Below are 23,252 nucleotides of genomic sequence, written 5' to 3' on the forward strand. Positions count from 1 at the left end.
TGGACACACGACCTCCCTCCCATTATGAGCAGCTTACCCACTGCAAGGGCTCACACAAGGCAGACCCTAGTTAATATTCTCAGTTTTTGCCTTCTCTGCCCTTCCTCCTCCAGTCTGACTCCTAAATCAACTTCCTGTGTGTCCCCACCATGATTTCCCAACTGCTTGAGAAAAAGGACAGAGCAGAGGTGTTCAATGACCCCTGGCATACCCCTTCTGGGAGTATCTATATTTGTCCCCAAAGAGAGGTAATGGATGTATTTAAAAAATCAAGACCTTAATTCCCAACAGTATTAAAAATTTTTAGGCAGCAGGAAAAGAATTTAAAAAAAACAACAACAACAACAACAACAATCTGGGGGCCAGGATCCTTCACTTGGTTCCTGAAATCAGTCTCCAGTAGGTAACTTCCACTTGTGCTGTGTCTGAGATCAGTCCTGACTCGCTCTTAATGCCAGGCACCACTTGCCAGCCATGGCGGGGCAGTCACAGACATGTCCGCAGGTGGGCACTGTCACCTCCTTCCTGGTCGACCTCACCTGGCTGACCTTGACAACAGCACTCTGGCTAAAGATCAGGGACTTAGGCTACAACTTCTTCTTTCTTTCTTAGCACCCTAATACCAATCCAGCCTTCCAAACCAAAGTCAGGTCAGCATGGCCTTGTAGGTGGCTTCTTGGCCATGCTCCTCCCTCTGAACTACTCCAAACTCCACCAACCTCTGCTTCACCTAAGAGCCACCCACAGGTCGGTTCTGCTGGGGCCCTAACAGACTGACATGCTGGGGATCCACTGAGAAGGTGGCACAGAGCCACACAGGGGAGCATGAACACTGGAAGAGGGCAAGGTCAAGTTAACAAATATCATACAATGAGAAAGAATTGCGTGAACTGCAGTGGCATAATGTAGCATAACAGATGGATAATTAGATTTATTCTAAGAGCTGTAAAAGTAAGTAATTAAATAAAAATATGGAACAATGAATCTGCCACAGAGAGACACCTAACAGCCTCACGAGGGCCCCGCAGCTGGCACAAGCAGCCTGGGAAAGAAGCAGTGGGCAAGGAACCTCTAACACTGCCCTGATGTTTTAGGGACAATAAATTCAGCATCAGCTCAAGCTGGGCACCAGAGGACAGCCCAGTTTCAGAGGGACATAATCAGATTTGCAGTCTCAAACAGCACTGCGCCATGGGAATATGGTTCCCTCTCTACATATGGAAGACAGGAGCCTGCGGTAGACTGATCAACTCCCCACCACTGGCATGTCTGGCAAGGCCCCTGCAAAGCAAGACTGACAGTTTGTATTTATCTCTGCAGAAGCAGAGGAAGGAGATGAAAAATACATGCATGGATGACAAGATTAACTGACACCAAGAGGCAAGCTGGGAGACCCAAGCTCAGGTCTCCACCCTTCTCCCACAGGTTGGCAGCAGATGGAGAGGGTGCTGCTACTCAGGGAAGAAACAGGAAGTGAGTGCCCAACATGTCTGAAGCAAGTTTTCTGTATGGGGTCCCAGCCATGAAGCAGCTTCCCTGGACACGATACTGGCTATTTGGAAGCAGAGAGTTAGATCAGTTGGAAGCTGTTTGCTATTAGTCAGGACTCTCTTTGAGGGGTCAAAACTGAATTCAGATTCATCTAAGAGAAAACCTTAGTTTGTTGGGATCCATCATGAAGAATGATGGTGAAAGTAAAAGGACAGCTGGGTCCAGAGGCTCCAGGAGCATGCCAGGCCCCCCCTCAGCTACATCTCTGGGCTCTGCCTCTCTCTAGATGAAGCTGCATTCTCCACGGAAAGGTGAGTCTGATGGCCACTGGCTGCCCCCAAATGCATCAATCCCAGCATAAAGAATTCTCCCTCTTAAGTGGGACAGAATTCCAGGGCAGGAATTTGATTGGTCCTGCTTGTGTCATATGCCAACCCCTGGGCCAGTCACTGCACAGACAGAAGAGCCACTACAAGTGTCCAATCCAGGTTATATGACAAGCCCTAACTGGGAACAGAAGAGGTGGGTCACAAAAACTAACAGCCTTATTCCCAAAGGAAAGAAGGTGGTTTCCAAAGAAGGAAGATAGAAGAATGTCTTGAGACCAAAAACAATATAAATCAGGAGCCTTCACAGCTCACCATACTGTTTCATACCACCTCAAGCCATAATGGTTGGTGGTTTAGTCACTAAGTCATGTCCGACTTTTGCGACCCCATGGACTGTAGCCTGCTAGGCTCCTCTGTCCATGGGATTCAAGCCATAATACTGGATTGTAATTGGCTGTTTGGAGCTAGATTGGGAGTCAGGCCAGGTATGTAACAGTCTGGTTACATAGGTTACATGCTCCAAATGGCTTGCTGTTTGTCCCCTTTTTGTGGGGGGTAGAGTGGGGAGGGAGGGGGGAGCTGTACCCCGTGGCATGGAGGGTCTTAGTTCCCCAACCAGGGATCAAACCCATGCCCTCTGCAGTAGAACTGCAGAGCCTTAACCACTGGACTGCCAGGGAAGTCCTTTAACAGTGGCCCATCTTTACAGATCTGTCCCCATGGCCCAAGCACAAGATCATGTGGACACCAAGCAGGCTCATAGTTAGGAAACTCACACGGTATTAAAGTCTTCAGACAACCAACTCCTTGGAGGTTTCCCTTACCCACTAACTCAAACCTTCCCATAGCACCCACCAACAATGGAGAATATGACCCCCAAAACCTGGAAACTTCAGCTCAGCATATTTGATAAAGAGCTAAGAATAGGTATGTGGCTCCCTCCAGAATCACTGCCATTCATGCCAATGACTCCATAGTTTGGCTCTCCATTCCAGGATATTTCTACTTCTTGGAGAGGAAAACAGGTATTTTAGGTACAAAAAGGGAAAACCCACCACATCCCCATTGACACAAAAGCCACCACTTGCTCAGCATCTAGCACAAAGTGCTTGCACTGGGGCTCTCCCCCTAATCTGGCTTGAAGGAATAGAGTCCCTGGCATTCCTCATCTCCAGAGACCAACATACACTCCTCTAACTCCCTCATCTGGCCCCAGCCAGCAGCCTAAATCATCTCTCAGGCTAATTATCAAAGTAAATTATCTCCTTCTCAAGGGATTCTGGGAACTCCTATCTCCTTCAGCCTAAACAAGTCATACCCTTCCTCCAAAAGCCCAGACGGGCTATGTCAGGGTCCCTGGGGAGAGGTGAGACAAATTCAGGAAGCCTCTTTGCTCGAAGGCCAGCTAGGAACAGGATATCACAGGGATCTTCAGGAGCCAGATCCAGCAGAGGCATCTCTAGGTTTCATTCAGCTTCCAAGTTCTGCACATTCCTGAGCCATTCCAACAACTTCACCACTGACCTGGAGCCTGCCCTAAGCAGTGATGCTGGCCAACACGTGTCTACCAAGTTCTCTCTGCCACTAAGGTCTTCTCAGGAAATGGAAATGCAGGAAAATGGAGCTCAGCTTCCACGTGGAGCAGCTAAATGCTCTGACTATGCCTCGTACTCTGGAGCCACGTTTGAAGGTTTGGCCTAATGTAGCCTTGCTGGGCTCAGATATAAGAACCTCCAGCCAGGCTGAAAAGCAGCTTGCCCGCAGATGGGACCTTTGGCCCAGGGCTCTTTGAGCTGGCTCTGCTCCTGCTCCACACACATCACAATTTACTGCTGCTGTTGAGCCCCAAAGACAAAAAAGCTCCTGCCTCCACTCTGCCCCTGCTCCTCCTAAACACACGCTGGAACCAACCACCAGTCAAGACCTGGCATGAACCTCAGTACTATGAACAACAAACTGAGCTCAAACAACTTTTCCTAAGCCACAAACTAAATGAAAGTTTTTGTTTTTTTAACTCAAGAGAAACAGTTCAAATACCAACTAACCTTTCTCCTCCCTTCAAAAGTACTGGTCTTGGACAAACCACATATCAAAATAGTATCTGGATCAAGAGTTTAATCCTCCGTCTCAGAAGCAAAAAGGAGTCTAGATGGATAACTTCAGGGTAATCCTGGGTCTGGCGGATGCAGGGGAAATGGTTCCTGGGTCCTTAGGGAAGGACAGGGTGGTGATAATAACAGCAGGAGAGAGGATGGCAACCTCGGGACTAAGGCGCTATGACGAGGGGCAGAGGAGTGCTGGTTAAGCCCCACTGACCTCACTCTAAGGGAGCCTGGGCCATGGAGTTCACAAATAATGCCTCACTGGCCACCTGGCTGAAGGGATCTGAACGAATTGTTGTGTCCAACCCCAAAACTCAAGCCAGCTACAGGCTACATACCACAATTCAAAGAACTCATACCAGAAAACACAATAGCAACTTCTTATATGTTTTGATTTCATTCTACCTTTTAATTAGAAAATGATATAAGCTCATGGTAAAAAAAAAAAAAAAGGATTCATAACAGCATAGAAGATGCAAAATAGAAAAGTTCCTCTATCTCAAAACCTCATTCCTCATACCCTCAGAGATAAAAGCTGATTTTTATATTATGTATTTATATGCACTGTAAATTTGTAAATAAATCTTTGTTTACTTTTTATATGAAGGGATCATTTCAATGTAGAGCCCCTACTTTACAGAAAGGCTTGGCTCCTTGAGTTTCCTAAGGCAGTCCCCTGATGCCAAACAGAAGGGAAGAGGGTGGTCAACCATATTTTAAGGGACTCCAGGAATATCGGAGAAGGCAATGGCACCCCACTCCAGCACTCTTGCCTGGAAAATCCCATGGACGGAGGAGCCTGGTAGGCTGCAGTCCATGGGGTCGCCAAGAGTCGGACACGACTTAGCGACTTCACTTTCACTTTTCACTTTCATGCATTGGAGAAGGAAATGGCAACCCACTCCAGTGTTCTTGCCTGGAGAATCCCAGGGATGGCGGAGCCTGGTGGGCTGCCGTCTATGGGATCGCACAGAGTCAGACACGACTGAAGCAACTTAGCAGCAGCAGCAGGAATATCTAACATTTCAGAGTCAGGAATTCCCTGGCAGTCCAGTGGTTAGGACTCTGCACTTCCACTGCAGGTGATCTGAGTTCTATCCCTGATCAGGGAACTAAGATCCTGGAAGATGCATGGCTCAGTCAAAAACAACAACAAAAAAAACATTTCAGAGTCAAATTTAAATTCAAAGAGTTCCTCAGGGAAGCATGACCCTTGACTCCAACAGGGGCCCTTCGTCTGGCCCAGGTGAAAGAAAAGGCACCTTGTAAACCATTCCTCACTGACTCTCCCCGTCTGAGGTCAGCAGCTTTGCTTTCCCCAGGATGTCATTCCAGGGCTCTCATCCTTTGTTCTCAAACCTGACCCCACTTTTGTCTTCCCCCTCTTGGGCTCCTCTCTACAGCCTTCATGCTCCTCTGAAACATCACCACTGGCAGGGCTGAGCGACTGAAAACAGGAGATGACCTCACAGCCTTCACATTCTAATGCCAGCTCTCAATTACTTGTACTGTTGAATAATTGAAAGAGGAGAATAATCCAGTCAGCTGATCTGAGAAGCTGGCCAGGCACACAGATTATCTCAGAGCGAATTATTCACACTAGATAATTGGGAGTTGCCCAAACTTCTATTTGTGGTTCCGGCATCACATGGAAGGACATTCAAGCCGGAAGGTATACATGCTGGAGGAGGGATGGAGTCCATAGGCCCAGAGTCCCTCTGTGCTGCTGGGTAAGTCACTGCCCCTCTCCTCTAACTTAGGGTCAAAGAGGGTAATAATAATGATGATGAGACTGATGCCAACAATATTATTACAGACAGCTCTTGTATTTGCTTACCATGTGCCATGCTTTGTGCTAGGAGCTTCGTTTATACTATATGTACATTATTTCATTTAATCCTCCCAGTGAGTCAGTGAAGCAGCACTGTCTCCACTTCTCGGCTGAGGAAGCTGAAATTTAAAAGGTTAAGTAACTTGTCCAGGATATAGAGTGTCAAGAGGCCTGTCTATCCAGAGCCCAGGTTCTTAACCCAGAAGCTCTTCTGCCACCCAACTCTTACCTCTCCCAGTTCATAAGGGAGAGTCTTCCTAACAGAACACATGAGCTATAAGGAATGAAAATGTTAATAGCCCTTTTTTAGTACAGTACCATTTATCCTCATCTTAAAATGACTGGATTTCAATGTACCAAAAATGGTCCCCCTCCTCTGAAAGCTTGTAAGAGGAGGCTGGCCAACTGGTCAGTCCACCTCAAGAAATCCAGAGTCTAATGCACAAGTCACTGACAGAGTTGCAAGAAGCAGTCTTCTGTCACTCACTTTAGCTATTATCATGATCAAAGACTGAAAAATGAAACCACTGTCCTCCTCCGAGGCAGCTCAGCACTGCGGAGGTGGAGCGTGGGGAAGGGTTGTGGGTACCACTGACCTCACAGACAAGTATCCACAAAGGGACTGATGCCTGGTATTCCCTCCACAGGGTCTTTTTAGGAAAGTGTTCTTGGTGTTGTAGGTATGGCAGCCAGTCTCCAAAATGGCTTGCCTTCTGGTATTGATTCCTTTGTATATTTCCCTCCGCCACTGAACATGGCTTATCTGTGTAACAGAAAGAAGACAGAAGAGGTGATGGAGCTGATTTTTGAGGCTCCATCATGAAAGGAAATGACACTTCTGCCTTGCTTTCTTTCTGTTATTCACTCTGAAAGGAGCCATGGGGGATACATGAGCAGCCCTGTGAAGAGGATCACATGGAAAGGAACTAAGACCTCTAACCAACAGACAGTACCAACTTGTCAGGCATGAGAGCTGGAAGCAGATCATGCAGCCCAGCCAACATTTTGACTACATTTCAAAATTCATGACTCACAGAAATTGTGAGAAATAATCAATGAATACTGTTGGTTGAACTCACTAAGTTTGGGAGTAATTTGTTATACAGCAATAAAAACAACTAAAAATCAACAAGGAAACAAGAAAGACATTTCACAGTGTTCTGTTTCCTGCAAGTGACACATCATGGAAGAACTGGGTCCAGTGTCAGGGCCACAGGCCAGCAAAAGCTCTGACTAAGCCCCTAAGATCCAGAACACTATACAAGAGAGGATAATCAACTTTATGACCCATATATCCCAGCTCTCCAGCTGGGGGAAAAAAAAGCCTGCTGAAAACAATGCCTGTACCCCTGCCTCCAGTCAGAGTAACAGTAACAATAATAAAGCTATCATTACTGAGTGCTTACTGGCTGCCCAGCATGTGCAAGGCACTGTTTTTACATTACCTCCCTTACTCTTCACAATGCTACTCAGAGGATGTACATAACAGGCACTCAATATATATTTGTTGCATGAGTGAATAAACTACCAATCGGCAGTTCTCTGCAACTGATCTATGTCCTTTTGATGTCATTTCAACTTTCTATACTACATATTACTTTAAGGTTTGGAAAGCTTACACTGAGCATGCATTTCTTTGGGTCAGAGGAGACAATACATATGAAATTTTTAAAAACTATTTGCAGAGCAAGCAAAGCTCTAAAGATTATGTGCCATCTACTGCCTTGCCCACACAAGTGTCCTGAGCTGACTCTCTGAGTTAACATTTGGGTGAACAAAGATGATAATAATAGCAGTTACCACTCTGATCACTACCTGCTAGGCAGTCTTCTACATGCTTTACAAGTATACCACATTTAATTCTCTGCAATAACCAACCTTAGGTAGGTTGGTTATCCCCATTTTATAGACAAAGAAACTGCTTGGGGGATTACATAACTTGCCTAACATTTGACACCTAATGAGTAGTGGAGTGTGTATGTGTGTGTTAGTTGCTCAGTCGTGTCCAACTCTGTGACCCCGTGGACTAATCTGTTCGTAGGATTCTCAAGGCAAGAACACTGGAGTGGGTTGTCATGAGTAGTGGAGACCAGATTCAAATCCAGGTCATCTTGCTCCTGTCTTATATTCCAACTCACCACATCACCAGCCTCTCAAGAGCTACCTGGAGCTGTAAAAAAGTTCATTCCAGCCCTGCCCACCCAACTGGGTTGTGGGGCTTCAACACAGCACCTTCTGTTGCTTACCCTCCTGACTGTCCTCAACCTCAGGGGAAGAAAACAGGTCTGCTGCTAGCTGGCAGAGGCAGAAAGATTGCCCTACTCAATTTGGAGCCAAGGAACTAGGGCTAGAGCCAGTCCAGCTACGGAAAACCAAGGAAACACCATGGTCCCAAATCTGGAAACTGACAACCACATGATGAAAGTAGACACATCCATGGAGAAACTATAGAGAATTTCTGTCTCCACTTTCTAATCTGAAGAGCAATAATCTTCCAGGTTATGAAGGATTATCATGGTCACCAGATCTACCACCCAGAATCCTGATGAAAAGGAATGACTTGAACAAGACACCAGGAAGAATCTCCTACCATGAGAGGTGGAAGATTTAAGATAGGAGGCTCTCAATTCTGAAGACATGAAGAGTTCCTCCCCACAAGGCAACCAGAAGGATCATTCAAAAAACGCAAATGAGATCTTGTTACTCTCCTGTTTAAAGTAGCTTCCTATTACTCTTAGAATAAAACCCAAATACACCTTACTTTGGTCTCTAGATGCACTGCTAACTTTCCAACCTCACTTCTTAGTCTTCCACTCAACTCAGGGAACAGTGACCTCCCAGCTGCTTCACCAATAGACTAAGCTTGCTCCTGCCTCAGGGTCCTTGCACTGTATATTCCTCTGCCTGAAAAAAAAAATCTCAGCCTAACATGTGCAGGCTGATTTCACCTCAACATTTCAGCTGGGGCCAGAAGGACATCTCTTCAAAAAGGTCTCCCTAACTAACCTATCTAAAATCTCTACATAATCCTATTTTCTTCATAACACTTATCACTGACTTTTAAAAATAGCTTAAGATATAATTCATATACCATACAATTTACCCATTGAAATTGTACAATCTAATAGCTTCAGTATATTCACAGAGCTGTGCAACCATCACTACAGTCAATTTTAAAGCATTTCATCAGCCACCCTCCCCCTTAAACCCATACCTATTAGCAGTCACTTCTCATTTTTCTCCAAAGCCCACCCTCCCAGAATTAGGCAACTTCTAACCTACTTTCTGGCTCTATAATTTGCCTAGTCTGGCCATGTTATATAAATGGGCTCATATGATGCGCAGTCCTGTGACTGGCTTCTCTGACTTAGCATATTTTAAGTTTCATCCATGTGTTACATGTATCAGCACACCATTTCCTTCTAATATCAAATAATATTCCGATGTATGAATAAACCACATTGTATTAATCCACTATCAACCAATAAACATTTGAGTTGTTTCCATTTTTTTTTGGCTATTATGAATAATGCTGTTGTGAACATTTAGGTACCAACTTTTGTGTGGACATATGTTTTCAGGGGTCTTGGGTCTGTATCTAGGATTGGAATTGCTAGGTCATACAATAACTCTGTTTAATCATTTGAAAAACTTGATACAACCATTTTCCAAAATGGCCAGATCATTTTACATCACCACGAACAGTTCATAAGGGTTCCAATTTCTCCATATTCTCACCAACACTTATTATCATACATTTTTCTGATAACCATTCTAGAGAGTATAAAGTATGACCTCATTAAGGTTTTGATTCATGTTTCCCTCGTGGCTAATGATGTTGAATAGCTTTTCATGTGCTTATTGGCTATTGTAGATCTTCTTTGGACAGCTGTCTATTCAGATCCTTTGCCTATTTTTAAATTGGGTTATTTATCCTTTTTACTATTGAATTGTAAGAGTTTATTATGTATTCTAAATATAAGTCCCTTATCAGATATACGATTTACAAAATTTTCCTCTATTCTGTAGGCTGTCTTTTCACTTGCTTGATGTTGTCCTTAGAGGCAACATCAAGAAGCTGTTAATTGTGATGATGTACAGTTGACCCTTGAATAACTAGGGGGTGAGGGCGCTGACCCCTGTGCAGTCAAAAACCCACATGTAACTTTACAGTCAGCCCTAGTTATTCATGGTTCTACATCCAGAGGCTTACCCAGCCTTGGAGTCAACCAGGCTCAAATCGTAGTACTGCAGTGCATACTGACTGAAAAAAATCTGCATGTAAGTAGACCTGAGCAGTTCAAATCCATGTTGTATTAACTAGTTTTTAAAAACTTATTTTTGACTAAAGGTAAACTATTTAAGAAGTGAGACCTAACTGTCTTGTTCACCACTATTCCCCCACTATGGTAGCCTAGCACATGGTAAATAGTCAATACAAATATTTTTAATGAATAAATGAATTTTAAGACCAGAAGCAGTTAAATGTGAAATGGGCTATAAAAAATGGCTTCCTTGATAGGAGACGGGTGAAAAGACGACATCTGAAATCATTTCTGGTTTAGAGAAAACATTAAGACGGAGAGAATGCAGACTTCCATCAGAGCAAAGGGAAAGCTCACTGAGGGATGCTAAATGCAACATACCCGAGACGTGCACATCACCAATAATAAGCTCCCTCATTTAACTGCTCAGGCAGTCATCTTTCTTTCAGCCACTCTAGAGAGCCAAAAGATAGAACAATGGCTCAGGAATGGGGCCATCCCAGGCTGATGGGCTCACCCACAACGGGAGGTTCTCTCCAGAGTCCTCAGCCCAGCACAAAATCCCAGAGGCAGGCTCCAGGCTCCTCTGTTGTTCAGAACTGCTAGGGCTTGTCTGTCACTGTGGCTGACAAGCAGAGGGTTTACTGAGGGAAAAAAGAGGTGAAAACTGGTCCCTGCTCCCCTCGTCTGCATGTGTGCATGCTAAGTTGCTTCAGTCATGTCTGACTCTTTGTGATTCTATGAACTGTAGCCTGCCAGGCTCCTCTGTTCATGGGATTCTCCAGGCAAGATTACTGGAGTGGGTTGCCATGTCCTCCTTATGGGGATCTTTACAACCCAGGGATCAAACCCACGTCCCCTATGTCTCTTGCATTTGCAGGTAGGTTCTTTACCACTAGCACCACCTGGGAAGCCCCTTGTCTAGCCATTGCCAAGAACAACAACAACAAATCTGAAGAGCCTAGGGTTCAAGCCAGGGTACCTCATCAAAGCACCTTGGGGATCCTGGACTTCACTGCTGAGGGGGAGCATTTCACCAGCTAGGCAAGGAGGGCAGAGGTATGGTATGGGAGTTCAAGGTTGGCTGAGTTCTGGGAAAGGTTTGAACAATCAGGGCAGGCAGAGAGGTAGCTTCACAAGCAGGAATGTGAAACACATGTGTGGGAACTCCTCCGCATCAAAGAAAGGGATTCAAGAAGTCCTGCCTCCCACTATGTCATCTTTCATGACAGGAAAGAAAGGAGGGGCAGAATGAGCTTGTGAGGTGCATGCAAGCATGTGTGTGCACACACACACAAACACACATATGGAGTTGCCCTGGAAGGGTAAATAAATATTCATGAACAGTTCAGTGTGTGAAAATCAAGGACAGAGAATGACAAATGGTGCCAATTAGAAAGAAAGGGTGGTGTCTATTTTTAAAGCAGCTGAATGAACAATAAAGGATTACTTGCTTAAAATACTGTGCTTGACCCTCTCCCCACTGACAGGATCTCCCTCCTATGCTTGGTGACAACAGGCAAACTCTCCTCCCAGAGGTGTGGGTCCAACACTGCCACAGAAGCCTCATATTTGCATTAGGGATTCACCCTGGGTGCTTATCTCCAGCAATAAGCAGATGATTTCTTCTGAGAAGCATTCTGGGCTCAGGATCACAAGCTGAGATGGGCACTCACACTCTCAGACTCCAAAGGGAGCCTGTGGTGAGGAGGGGGCAAGTGAGCGAAGGACTCCAATACAGAATTCAACTACAGAGGCACCATTACTCAATCTATCAAAAAGGAGGGAAGAAACCCCAAACTACCCTCCAGAGGCAGCAGAGTCCTTTGTGACAGGAGTGTTTGATGAGGGTCATTTCCCGGGATTGGTGAGCCACCAAAATCAAGTTTCTTATCTACTGCCCTTTCCTGATATACATCCTGATTTTCCTCCTAGGGTTGGATCTGATCTACAGCACATGGAAATAAAGGCAAAGAATAAGGCTGATTATCACTCACAGGCAGAGAAAACAATAGAAAACCACCACATATCTAGTTGGTCCTCTCTCAACCTCTCTCACCCCCTCATTTTTCCATCCATCTTTTCTCCTCTTTTTCCCCTTCCCCCGTCTTTGTCTTTCTCTGTCCTTCAATGTACCTGTCTTTTTCCATGTCTCTCTCTTTCAGCATTTGTCATCACTTTGGCATGGCACATTGGTGAAAAACTTGGCTTTTGAGTCACACTGCCCGGGTTCACATCTTAGCTCTAACACAGTCTAGCTATGTGACCCTAGGGAAACAGGTCACATAGGTCTCATTTCCTCATGTGTAAAATGTAAATGATGGTTATATTTATTCATAACAGTAACCTATTGGATAAATTCAATGACAAAATGAACGTAATCCTCTTAGCTCAGTGTCTGGAATACTGCAGTTACTCTGGTTATTTCTCAACATTCTTCACGCCTTGATGTAGACTCTAAACATTTTGAGGGCAGTAAAAATGCCAAATTCATCTTTCCATCTCTTTGGAAAGTAACAGGAGCTGAAATTCAGTAAACATTTGTCAGATGAGCTGGCCTCTCTCCGCCTGTTTGCCATGGGCAATAAGCAAGGCCGCCAAATGCTTCTGCCTAGTTCACAGTTCTGCTGTGCTCATTACCTCACAGCTAATCCTCCCAACCCTCCGTGAGGTGTGCAGCGCGGGCAGCATCTGCCCCTCCCTCCGTTAGGAAAAGGTGAGAATAAACTGGAGAGCAAACAAGCATGGGCAATACTTGCGGCTCCTCTGAGTGGTGCCCTATCGATTTTCAAGTGTCACTATTTATAACAACCACAACTGGCAGAGATACAGCATTCTTCTTCCAAGACAATCAGAGCCATTTTATTGGAATAATCTCATCACTCTCCATGGCCCCAGGAGGTATAAGAGACTATTCCCCAATTCCAGGTAAGAGTGCAGAGAGGCCAAGGGCCTTGGCTAAGGTCCTTGTCCAAGTCAGTGGGGCCTCCTGGCTTGTGGGTCCCTCAGCATCCCTAGATGGTATCTGTGCTTCCTGTAGGACTTCCCCAGCATGCTTCTTTAGGGACACTAAGCAGACAAAGTCACCTCTTGACAACTCACCCATGGTGGTAGGCGGCAGCTGGCACTATTCCAATAAGTGTCCCCCTTGGTGGGAAGCCCTTAGCCCTGACTGCTACCTGGCTTAGTCCTCCCCTTCCACCTTGTCATCAAGAATCACATTTGCATAGCAGTCCAGAGGCTGGGGTGCCACACGGAGAGGGGAGCAGGGCAAGGACAGGGCCCTCATACTGCATGAGATATACAGAGAAATGTGTCCAAGCAGATGTCTGTCCTTCCACCACCTATCCCACACTTACGGGTTTCCCATGTTCCAGGCTTTCCCACAGAGTTTGTCCACTTACCCAGTCATAATAGAGACACTGGCCCCAGAGAAGAGCGACAAGAAGACCTGGCAGAAACTCTGAACACGAGCAAAACTGAAGCCCAAACAGAAAGAGTCTGTGAGACACAAGTCCAGGAGGCATCCCTCCTCCCAGAGACAGATCCTAACCACAGATTATGAGTTTCCTCTGCAGGGAATGGCCTCTTTCAGCCATCTCTCTGACCACATCTCTCCCCATCCACAGTCCTGGACACTGGAAAGACAGGTGGGACACGACAGCAGGTCGTGTGACACACGTCACACACGACAAGCAGTGTGTGACAACCTGCAGACTAAAGTAAGAGCTTCCTGTCATACAGGGCTTCCTTGGGGGGTTAGCAAAGGTGGCTATATCTGCCCCCTGCCCCAGAGGGCAGATTCCAACCAAAGTGTGGAGAACCAAAGATGGCACTGCTAAGTTCCTCTTCCACCTGTTTTAACAAGCAAGGTTAAATGTCAAGCCTGTCCTCTTGTCACTGAATAGAGCAGCTGAGCTTCCAGGGACAGCACTGCTCTAAGCAGATGAGAGGTCACCTCCAGGCTCAAGCACAAAAAGAGGAATGAGTACTGAGGCCTGGATGCCAAGGACCACTTGGTCCCAGGCAAGACTGGCACTGCACCACTAATTCCTCCTTTTCCCATACACACTTGAGTCCTTTCAGGTCCAGGAAACCAGGCCAAGCCCCCTGCACATCGCCATCCCCCCTCCTATCCCCACACACCTACACAAAAGCGAGAAGGAGAGTCTGCTGAGCACTGCTGGCTCTTGGGGTCCAGGCTAGTAAGAGGCAGAAGGTCCAGCTGAGGCTGAGCTGGAAAGGGAGCAGATGACTCAGACAGGAACAAGGCTGTATCAGACACAGGGGGATTAGATGCTTCTCAGCTCAGGGATTAGACACCATTCTTCATAAAGGGAACTCCAACAAAACAAGCAAATTAAACTCCTTTGTGCCTGACACAATGGTAGCAGTGGAAACCACAGCCAGAGCAGCTAGCAGGGCCAATGTAATAGCAGGACACGGGGGAGGGAAAAAGGGGAGGAGAGAGGCGAGCCCAGTTCTTAGCTCTACAGCAGCCTGAGTGTGCACTATGGACTGTGGCTTCACCTTCTCTGCTGTGGGACCAAGAAACCTCACCTCGTTCCCTTGAGGACAGTACTCTATAGGCTTAGAGAATGCCAGAACTGTCATCAAGGAAGGTTTTTCACCCCCTTCGGAGGTGCTCTACTCTACTCTACTCTGTTCCATCCAGGGATGAGCGAGATCTTTTATGATTCCCTCTGACCTGTCAGGTTAGCAATTCAACAGGAAAACACCTCCCATGGCAAAATGAAAGTAGACTTCAAGATGCTTGCCTTCTGACTGTCTCCCATGTAAATGAGTTGCCTGCAGCCTGACTCACAAGAGCTCAAAATGGGAAAAAGGAAAAAAAGCTCAGTTCAAAGGTAAGGGTAAGACTAGCCTATCAGACGAGGCTTCTATGGGCCTAAACCCGACACGTTGCCAGGAACCTGAGATGAGCACCAGTGCCTGGAAGGTAGCTCAGAAAGGAAAGGGATGGTGGCAACATGTCTCTGGTGAGAAAGCTCCTCACGTACCTATTCCTCTTGTTTTTATATGTAAAACAATTACTCAGATGTTAGCCGGCTCCAGATCTGAGACTGTGACCTATGTGAGTACAAGACTAGATGAGAGTCACCTTCGGGCCGAGGATCCCCTGCCTGACACCCCAGCCCATGCCCACAGCTAGAGTCAGTGGGGCAGAGGGCTATGAGGGAACCTAGCCTTCATCCCTCAGCCCCTGGCCCAGAAAGTGGAGCCCATCCATGAAAGCAAACATGAGCTCTCTAGCTCCACACATGATGTTCTGTACTAACAGGACCCCGGCAAGGCACCAGGGCACCCAATCCTAATGGACTTGGTGATTCACGTGGCCGCAGTCCTCCACAGCACCTTAGAAGGCCTTCGTCCTTCTCTCTCCCTGGATGGCAGGGTCTCCATAGGCAGCAGCTGCCCTAGGTGACTGTTTGGTCCAAACATTAAAAAAAGAACACACCCATCTATTCACTATGGAAAGGAGGCAGTCATTTCAAACCTATACTCTCATGCATCTCTGCTGCAAAGAAAAAAGAGCAAAATCAAATTAAAATTCTCTCTGGAAGACTTCTGCCCCAAAAGACAGAAAAGCACTCCACAGTTGTGTCCAGTTCCCTACCCTAAGCAGCTTTCTGCTCCCCCCTCCCTCTTTCCCTTCTGGCTGGCCGGCTCCAGATGTGTCGCTGAGTTTCAATGATTCACTCTAATGATAACGCACCCTCAGAACAAATCATGGACTCTGATTGATTTAGGAGGCAACTTGCACAAATACCTGTAATCTAGTTCTAATCTTGTTTGTTTCCATTCCAATTATCCTGCATCAATGGCTTAAAAATGGGAACTGTCTGGTACATACATCCAATCCATTTTAATAGAGGATAAATCTGGGTTGCTGTGACCCTTTCCTCTCTCAGGCTCAGGACAGCACCAGCCGTCTCAAGGCGCTGATTGGGCTGGATCAGCTCTAACTCTATTCAGCTCTTCAAGGATTCAATTAATCATAAAGCCAATTCCATTCTGGGCTCCATCTGTCTTGCCTCCTTCAGGGACTAATAATCACTCACTGTGTGTTTTTACACACTAGTTGAACTGAAATTAAGACTGATTTCATCATGGAGCACTCAAGAAGAAAATGCATTTCTTGGAAGAAAATTTCAGAGCTATTCTAATGTTCAGTCTAGGTAAAGATAATATTAAATAAACAAAAGAACATTCTTTTTAAAAACTTCAAAATTATTGATACTGTAAAATAATTCTTGTCATCCAAATCCTAGAAAGAGGGTAGCTCCTCAGCAGAACTAGAAACTCTCAATGTTAGATCATGCAACAGAGACACTTAATTTGTCCTTGGGCATCAGCAAAGCATGGGTACCCAAAAAATGTGAGGAAAAAGCCCAAAGTCAATTTGATATATTTTTGTAAAAAAATATAACTAGCCATCTTTCCTGGGGCTAGCAGACTTAATTTAAAATTTGGAATTACTTCTATTTTGAGTTACCTATTTGTAGGGAGAAGGCGATTTGAGGGTGAGGGGAGATGGGTACCATATTCTTTTCAGTGTTCAGAACCTCTGGATGTCTTATAATGGCCCTGAGGATTCTAAACCAATACACTCATCCAAAGCAAAAAATGTGGCTTTTGTCTTCTGTAAATAGCCTGGCTCTCCCACAAGCATTAAAGTGGCTGCCCTGGCAAACACTCAAGATGGAGCCATCCTACTCACCCCAACTCATTCCCTGATCTTTCTTGGATCATCTCTTTACCAAGAACATAACCATAAGAGGGCCAGAGCCCAGCTAGTCAGCCACCTGGGTCTGGAAGCATTCCCAACTGTCAGCAGGTTTCAGCAGGGAAAAAGCAAATAGCTAAGCTTTTTTATTTTTACTTTTCATAGTGCAAAGAAAGATCTGGGCATCTCTGGATCCAAAGTGCCAAGTGGCCATGGCAGACGTAGTGCAGCCCCCTGATTATTAAAAAATGGTCCCAGCACAACACAGGGGAAGCACTGCAGCCAAGGAGACCAAGTTTATGGCTGATTTCTTCCCTTAACAGGTTTTAAACTAAAATTCTGAATTGCACAAACTCCCAATCAGAACTAATGACACAGTCATTCTAAACTTATCATCAAAGATGCTTTGTGAGTCATACTGGCTCTAAAAAGCCATCAGTAATCACTTCTTAGACACAACAATCAAATACATCCTTCATTTAAACAATAAATTGTGCCTAAGTAATAAGTCTAATTGGAGCACTGTCATTTTTAAACATGGGTCAACGCACACATTTCCCCAAAGGTTTCTACGTGAGTCATTCTACATTTATTAAAATGAAAGTCACCTAAGAAGCTGTTTATGTACTGATAAAGAATGATGTCTATGATATATTGTTAAATGGAAACAAGTAAGCTGTATACACAGTGAAGTACCTTTTGTATAAATATATGAAAAAACACTATATGGGTACATTTGCTTAGACTATACATAAATATCTCTAGAAGAAACTGGCAACCCTTGGTTGCTTTGAGGAAGGGAACCTGGATGGAACAGGGATGGGGTATGAGGAAGTTCACAACGGCCTTTAGTGCCCTTTGAATTTTGAACCACGTGAATATATTACCAAATCAGAGCTGAAGACATAAAATTTAAATTTGACTAAGTCACCTCATGATACTAATCTGGACATTTGCCAAAATACTAATAGAGAGGTCTAACTACATTTCATGGAGAAAATAAGACTTTCATACGTCTCTTCAGTTCAGTCGCTCAGTTGTGTCTGACTCTGCGACCCCATGAACCGCAGCACACCAGGCCTCCCTGTCCATCACCAACTCCCAGAGTTTTCCCAAACCCATGTCCATTGAGTCGGTGATGCCATCCAGCCATCTCATCCTCTGTCGTCCCCTTCTCCTGCGCTCAATCTTTCCCAGCAGCAGGGTCTTTTCCAATGAGTCAGCTCTTCGCATCAGGCAGCCAAAGTGCTGGAGTTTCAGTTTCAACATCAGTCCTTCCATGAATACCCAGGAGTGATCTCCTTTAGAATGGACTGGTTGGATCTGCTTACAGTCCAAGGGACTCTCAAGAGTCTTCTCCAACACCACAGTTCAAAAGCATCAATGCTTCTGTGCTCAGCTTTCTTCACAGTCCAACTCTTACATCCATACATGACCACTGGAAAAACCATAGCCTTGACTAGATGGACCTTTGTTGGCAAAGTAATGTCTCTGCTTTTTATGTCTCTTAGCTGGGCAGTTTTAGTGAGCCTTTGGGTGCAGACTTTAAGAATGCAGGACCAAAAAAAAAAAAAATGCAGGACCAGGGCTCCCTGCCAATGCAGGAGACATGGGTTCAATCCCTGGTCCTCAAAGATCCTACATGTCGTGGAGCAATTAAGCCATGTACCACAACTACTGAGCCTACATTCTAGAGCCCGGGAATAGCAACTACTGAGCCCATGTGCCAGAACTACTGAAGCCTGTGTTCTGCAACAAGAGAAGCCACGACAGTAAGAAGCCCATACACCACAATGAAGAGTAGCCCCACTCACTGAAATTAAAGACAGCCCATCCAGCAACGAAGACCCAGAACAGTCAAAAAGAAATAAAAATTACTTAAAAAACAAAACAAAAAAGGAATGCAGGACCAGGATTAGCTGTAGTTAGAAAGATGCAGGGACCCAAGAGGTCACTATGACTATCTGAAGACAAGGCTGCAGCAACAAAGGAGAGAGGGGAAAGGGAAGTGGAGGGAAGGAGAGGGAGGGCAGGTCAGACACTCTGTGTAAGACACCCTACAAGGCACTATCTAGCTTGATAAGCCCCCAACAATTTCTTATTTTTGCAAAAGCAGAAACTGCAGCTCATCTAATGCACAGTTTACTGTGAGTTACAGGGCTGGAGAGAGGGGCTTTATCTGAATCTTGCAGGAACACGCTGCTCTGTATCCAGAGTCCTCCATGCAGGAAATGCTACCTGAAGGCCACATCTTAGCTTGAAAGAAATTATAGAGTTTCTGACTCATCTTTTCATTTTGTCTGCCAGCTGGCTCTGTGGTCTTGAATAAATCGTTTCAACAGAGACACTAAGGGGGATTGGAAGCTCCTCCACTCAGCTATTTTCCACAGTTCTTTGGCAAGAGCATCTATGCAACAGGCATTTCATGTTAGATGGCAAAGGTATGTACCAGGGTTTGCTGATTTCTGTCCTCTCTTCCTGCTTGAAAACTGCCCAGCAAGTTTACTCCTGGGCCCACCTTCTGCTTAGCCTTTGCTTCTTTTCGAATCTTAATATTCACCCCAGTGTGGACACAAACCCAAAAGAGTTTTCCACAAAGACAATGAGGATTGTGAAAAGATACTTGCTCAGAGTGAAGTACCATAGTGACCATCATGAAGGAAAATCCCCCAGGATGCCCCTCAGGAACTCTCACCCAAACAGAAATCCTACTGGAATGGTCTTTTCCCTCAAGTCCTTGCAGTGAGAATCTAAATGACCTAACCACAAAAAGGAGCTTGGGGAGGACTCCTGGGAACTGAGCAGGTGGACTCCATTTTAGTTTTCATGCACTTTCCAGCTAGTTTTTAAGAGCTTTCAGCTTCCCCTTTACCCTTCACATATTCTGGATGTTTTGTAAACAGAAGGCTCCATAACAGCTTAAACTACCCTGTGTTTACCAGTCAAAGAGCAGAGGAAGCCTCTGAGATATTCTGTGTTCTGGCACGCTGACCAGATGCTCCAGATGAAGCTGGGGCATGAGGGCCCAGCTATAATCCTTTCCTGGCAAGCCTGGCTGAAGGGGCAATGAGACTAAAGCAACTGATTAAACGCAGTATAAAACTGAAAGAAAATGAGATAGAAAGAAATTAGCTTTAAACCTCAAGGCTGTGTATGCAATGGGGGTTGGGAGGCAGTATGAGAAGTCAGTCTTAGAGATTTCCCTGAAACAAAGGGATTATGAATTGTCCAATATGAGCAAATCCGTCTGCTCCACAGCCACATGACAGCTTTGTACCCAGTGCTGTTCATTAAACACTTTGCACACATTTGGAGATAATGGGATGCAGCCAACTTCCTGAAAAAGCTCTGAGACTCCCCTTTCCCAAGTCTTTTACTCAGGAAGTGCAAGCTGTGAAGCATGGCTATCATCAGCAGGGACAGGGTTGATATTTCCTGCCATTCTTCAAGTACTGCCTGCCCCCTTGTCTTTCTGGGTTCTCCTCTGTAACTAATGGACTAATGTTACCTGCAGATGAACGGCTGGGAGAGAAAACGTCTAACTGACCAGAACTAAATAAATAAAACACTCAGAAGTGCTTGAAGGGAGGTAGAAAAGAGAGGAAGTATAACAAGAGAAAGTTCCCCACCTCTGACATTGTAACTTAAATCCCACAGAGAAACCACAGAAGGGACTCAAGTGTTTTGAAAAATGAACCAGAGCAGCAAACTTCCAAGCATGCTTTCCCAGTCTGAGCAGCCCCATTCCTGGAAAGGTGGGTCAGAGCTGTTTTCAGGGTTTATCTCCAATGGGCAAAAGAGAGTGGCTGTGAATTTCCTAAGGAGGCTTATGCTTGCCAGTGTCCACTGGACTGCCATACTAAAGCATAAGCAGACCATGGAAAGCAAGGAAGGAACAGACATCCATCCTGACCACCATTCAGACTGCTGGCTATCACAGCCAGCCTGAATAGAGAGACCTTTCCATACATCCCATCTATTACCTCCCCAGTGATACTGATTTCAGCTTGTGATTCATCCAGCCAAGATTGCCAGGAGAAATATCAACAACTTCAGATATGCAGATGATACCACTTTAATGGCAGAAAGTGAAGAGGAACTAAGGAGCCTCTTGATGAAGGTGAAAGAGGACAGTGAAAAAGCTGGCTTAAAACTCAATATTCAAAAATCTAAGATCATGACATCCGGTCCCATCACTTCATGGAAAATAGATGCGGAAACAATGGATAGTGAGAGACTTTACTTTCTTGGACTCCAAAATCACTGTGGATGGTAACAGCAGCCATGGAATTAAAAGACACTTGCTCCCTGGAAGAAAAGCTATGACAACAGTGTATTAAAAAACATAGACGTCACTTTGCTGACAAAGGGTTCTATAGACAAAGCTAAGGTTTTTTTCCACTAGTCATGTACAGATGTGAGAGTTGGACCATAAAGAATGCTGAGCACTGAAGAACTGGTACTTTTGAACTGTGGTGCTAGAGAAGACCCTTAACTTGGGCAGCAAGGAGATCAACAGTCAATCCTAAAGGAAATCAACCCTGAATATTCATTGCAAGGACTGATACTTAAGGTGAAGCTCCAAAACTTTGGCCACCTGATGGGAAGAGCCGGTCCACTGGGAAAGACCCTGATGCTGGGAAAGATTGAGGTCAGGAGAAGGGGAAGACAGAGGATAAGATGGTTGGATGGAAGGAATCCAAACTGGAAAAGAAGTAAAACTCTCACTGTTTGCAGATGGCATGATCCTCTACAAAGAAAACCCTAAAGACTCCACTAGAAAACTACTAGAGCTAATCAATGAATATAGTAAAGTTGCAGGATATAAAATCAACACAAAGAAATCCCTTGCATTCCTATACACTAATACTGAGAAAACAGAAAGAGAAATTAAAGAAACAATTCCATTCACCATTGCAATGAAAAGAATAAAATACTTAAGAATATATCTACCTAAAGAAACAAAAGACCTATACGTAGAAAACTATAAAACATTGGTGACAGAAATCAAAGAGGACACTAATAGATGGAGAAATATACTGTGTTCATGGATCGGAAGAATCAATACAGTGAAAATGAGTATACTACCCAAAGCAATCTACCAATGCAATCCCTATAAAGCTACCAAAGGTATTTTTTCACAGAGCTAGAATAAATAATTTCACAATTTGTATGGAAATACAAAAAACCTCAAATAGCCAAAGCAATCTTGAGAAAGAAGACTGGAACTGGAGGAATCAACCTGCCTGACTTCAGGCTCTACTACAAAGCCACAGTCATCAAGATAGTATGATACTGGCACAAAGACAGAAATATAGATCAATGGAACAAAATAGAAAGCCCAGAGATAAATCCATGCACCTATGGACACCTTACCTTTGACAAAGGAGGCAAGAATATACAATGGAGAAAAGACAATATCTTTAACAAGTGGTGCTGGGAAAACTGGTCAACCACTTGTAAAAGAATGAAACTAGAACACTTTCTAACAACCTACACAAAAATAAACTCAAAATGGATTAAAGATCTAAACATAAGACCAGAAACTATAAAACTCCTAGAGGAGAACATAGGCAAAACACTCTCTGACATAAATCACAGCAGGATCCTCTATGACCCACCTCCCAGAGTAATGGAAATAAAAGCAAAAATAAACAAATGGGACCTAATCAAAATTAAAAGCTTCTGCACAACAAAGGAAACTATAAGCAAGGTGAAAAGACAGCCTTCAGAATGGGAGAAAATAATAGCAAATGAAGCAACTGACAAACAACTAATCTCAAAAATATACAAGCAACTCCTGCAGCTCAATTCCAGAAAAATAAATGACCCAATCAAAAAATGGGCCAAAGAACTAAACAGACATTTCTCCAAAGAAGACATACAGATGGCTAACAAACACATGAAAAGATGGTCAACATCACTCATTATCAGAGAAATGCAAATGAAAACCACAATGAGGTACCATTTCACGCCAGTCAGAATGGCTGCTATTCCGAAGTCTACTTTTGGAAGTCTATTCCAAAAGTCTACAAGCAATAAATGCTGGAGAGGGTGTGGAGAAAAAGGAACCCTCTTACACTGTTGGTGGGAATGCAAACTAGTTCAGCCACTATGGAGAACAGTGTGGAGACTCCTTAAAAAACTGGAAATAGAAGTGCCATATGACCCAGCAATTCCACTGCTGGGCATACACACCGAGAATTTAAAGAGACACGTGTACCCCAATGTTCACTGCAGCACTGTTTACTACAGGACATGGATGCAATCTAGATGTCCATCAACAGATGAATGGATAAGAAAGCTGTGGTACATATACGCAATGGAGTATTACTCAGCCATTAAAAAGAATATATTTGAATCAGTTCTAATGAGGTGGATGAAACTGGAGCCTATTATACAGAGTGAAGCCAGAAAGAAAAACACCAATACAGTATACTAACGCATATATATGGAATTTAGAAAGATGGTAACGATAACCTTGTA

General features: G+C 44.6%; 1 protein-coding gene and 1 long non-coding RNA gene across 6 annotated transcripts in view; one reads left to right on the forward strand and one right to left on the reverse strand.

Annotated features, from left to right (window-relative positions):
* SIL1 (SIL1 nucleotide exchange factor) overlaps nucleotides 1-23,252 on the reverse strand; it is a 249,957-nt gene that overhangs the window by 21,833 nt on the left and 204,872 nt on the right. The gene's annotated exons all lie outside the window — the stretch shown is intronic.
* LOC133251925 (uncharacterized) lies at nucleotides 5,293-9,257 on the forward strand. The gene is made up of 2 exons (XR_009737781.1): nucleotides 5,293-5,652; nucleotides 6,627-9,257. It is a non-coding gene; the product is annotated as an uncharacterized LOC133251925 (long non-coding RNA).

The sequence above is a fragment of the Bos javanicus genome, chromosome 7, assembly GCF_032452875.1.
Source record: "Bos javanicus breed banteng chromosome 7, ARS-OSU_banteng_1.0, whole genome shotgun sequence".
In the NCBI taxonomy this organism is placed as follows: domain Eukaryota; kingdom Metazoa; phylum Chordata; class Mammalia; order Artiodactyla; family Bovidae; genus Bos; species Bos javanicus.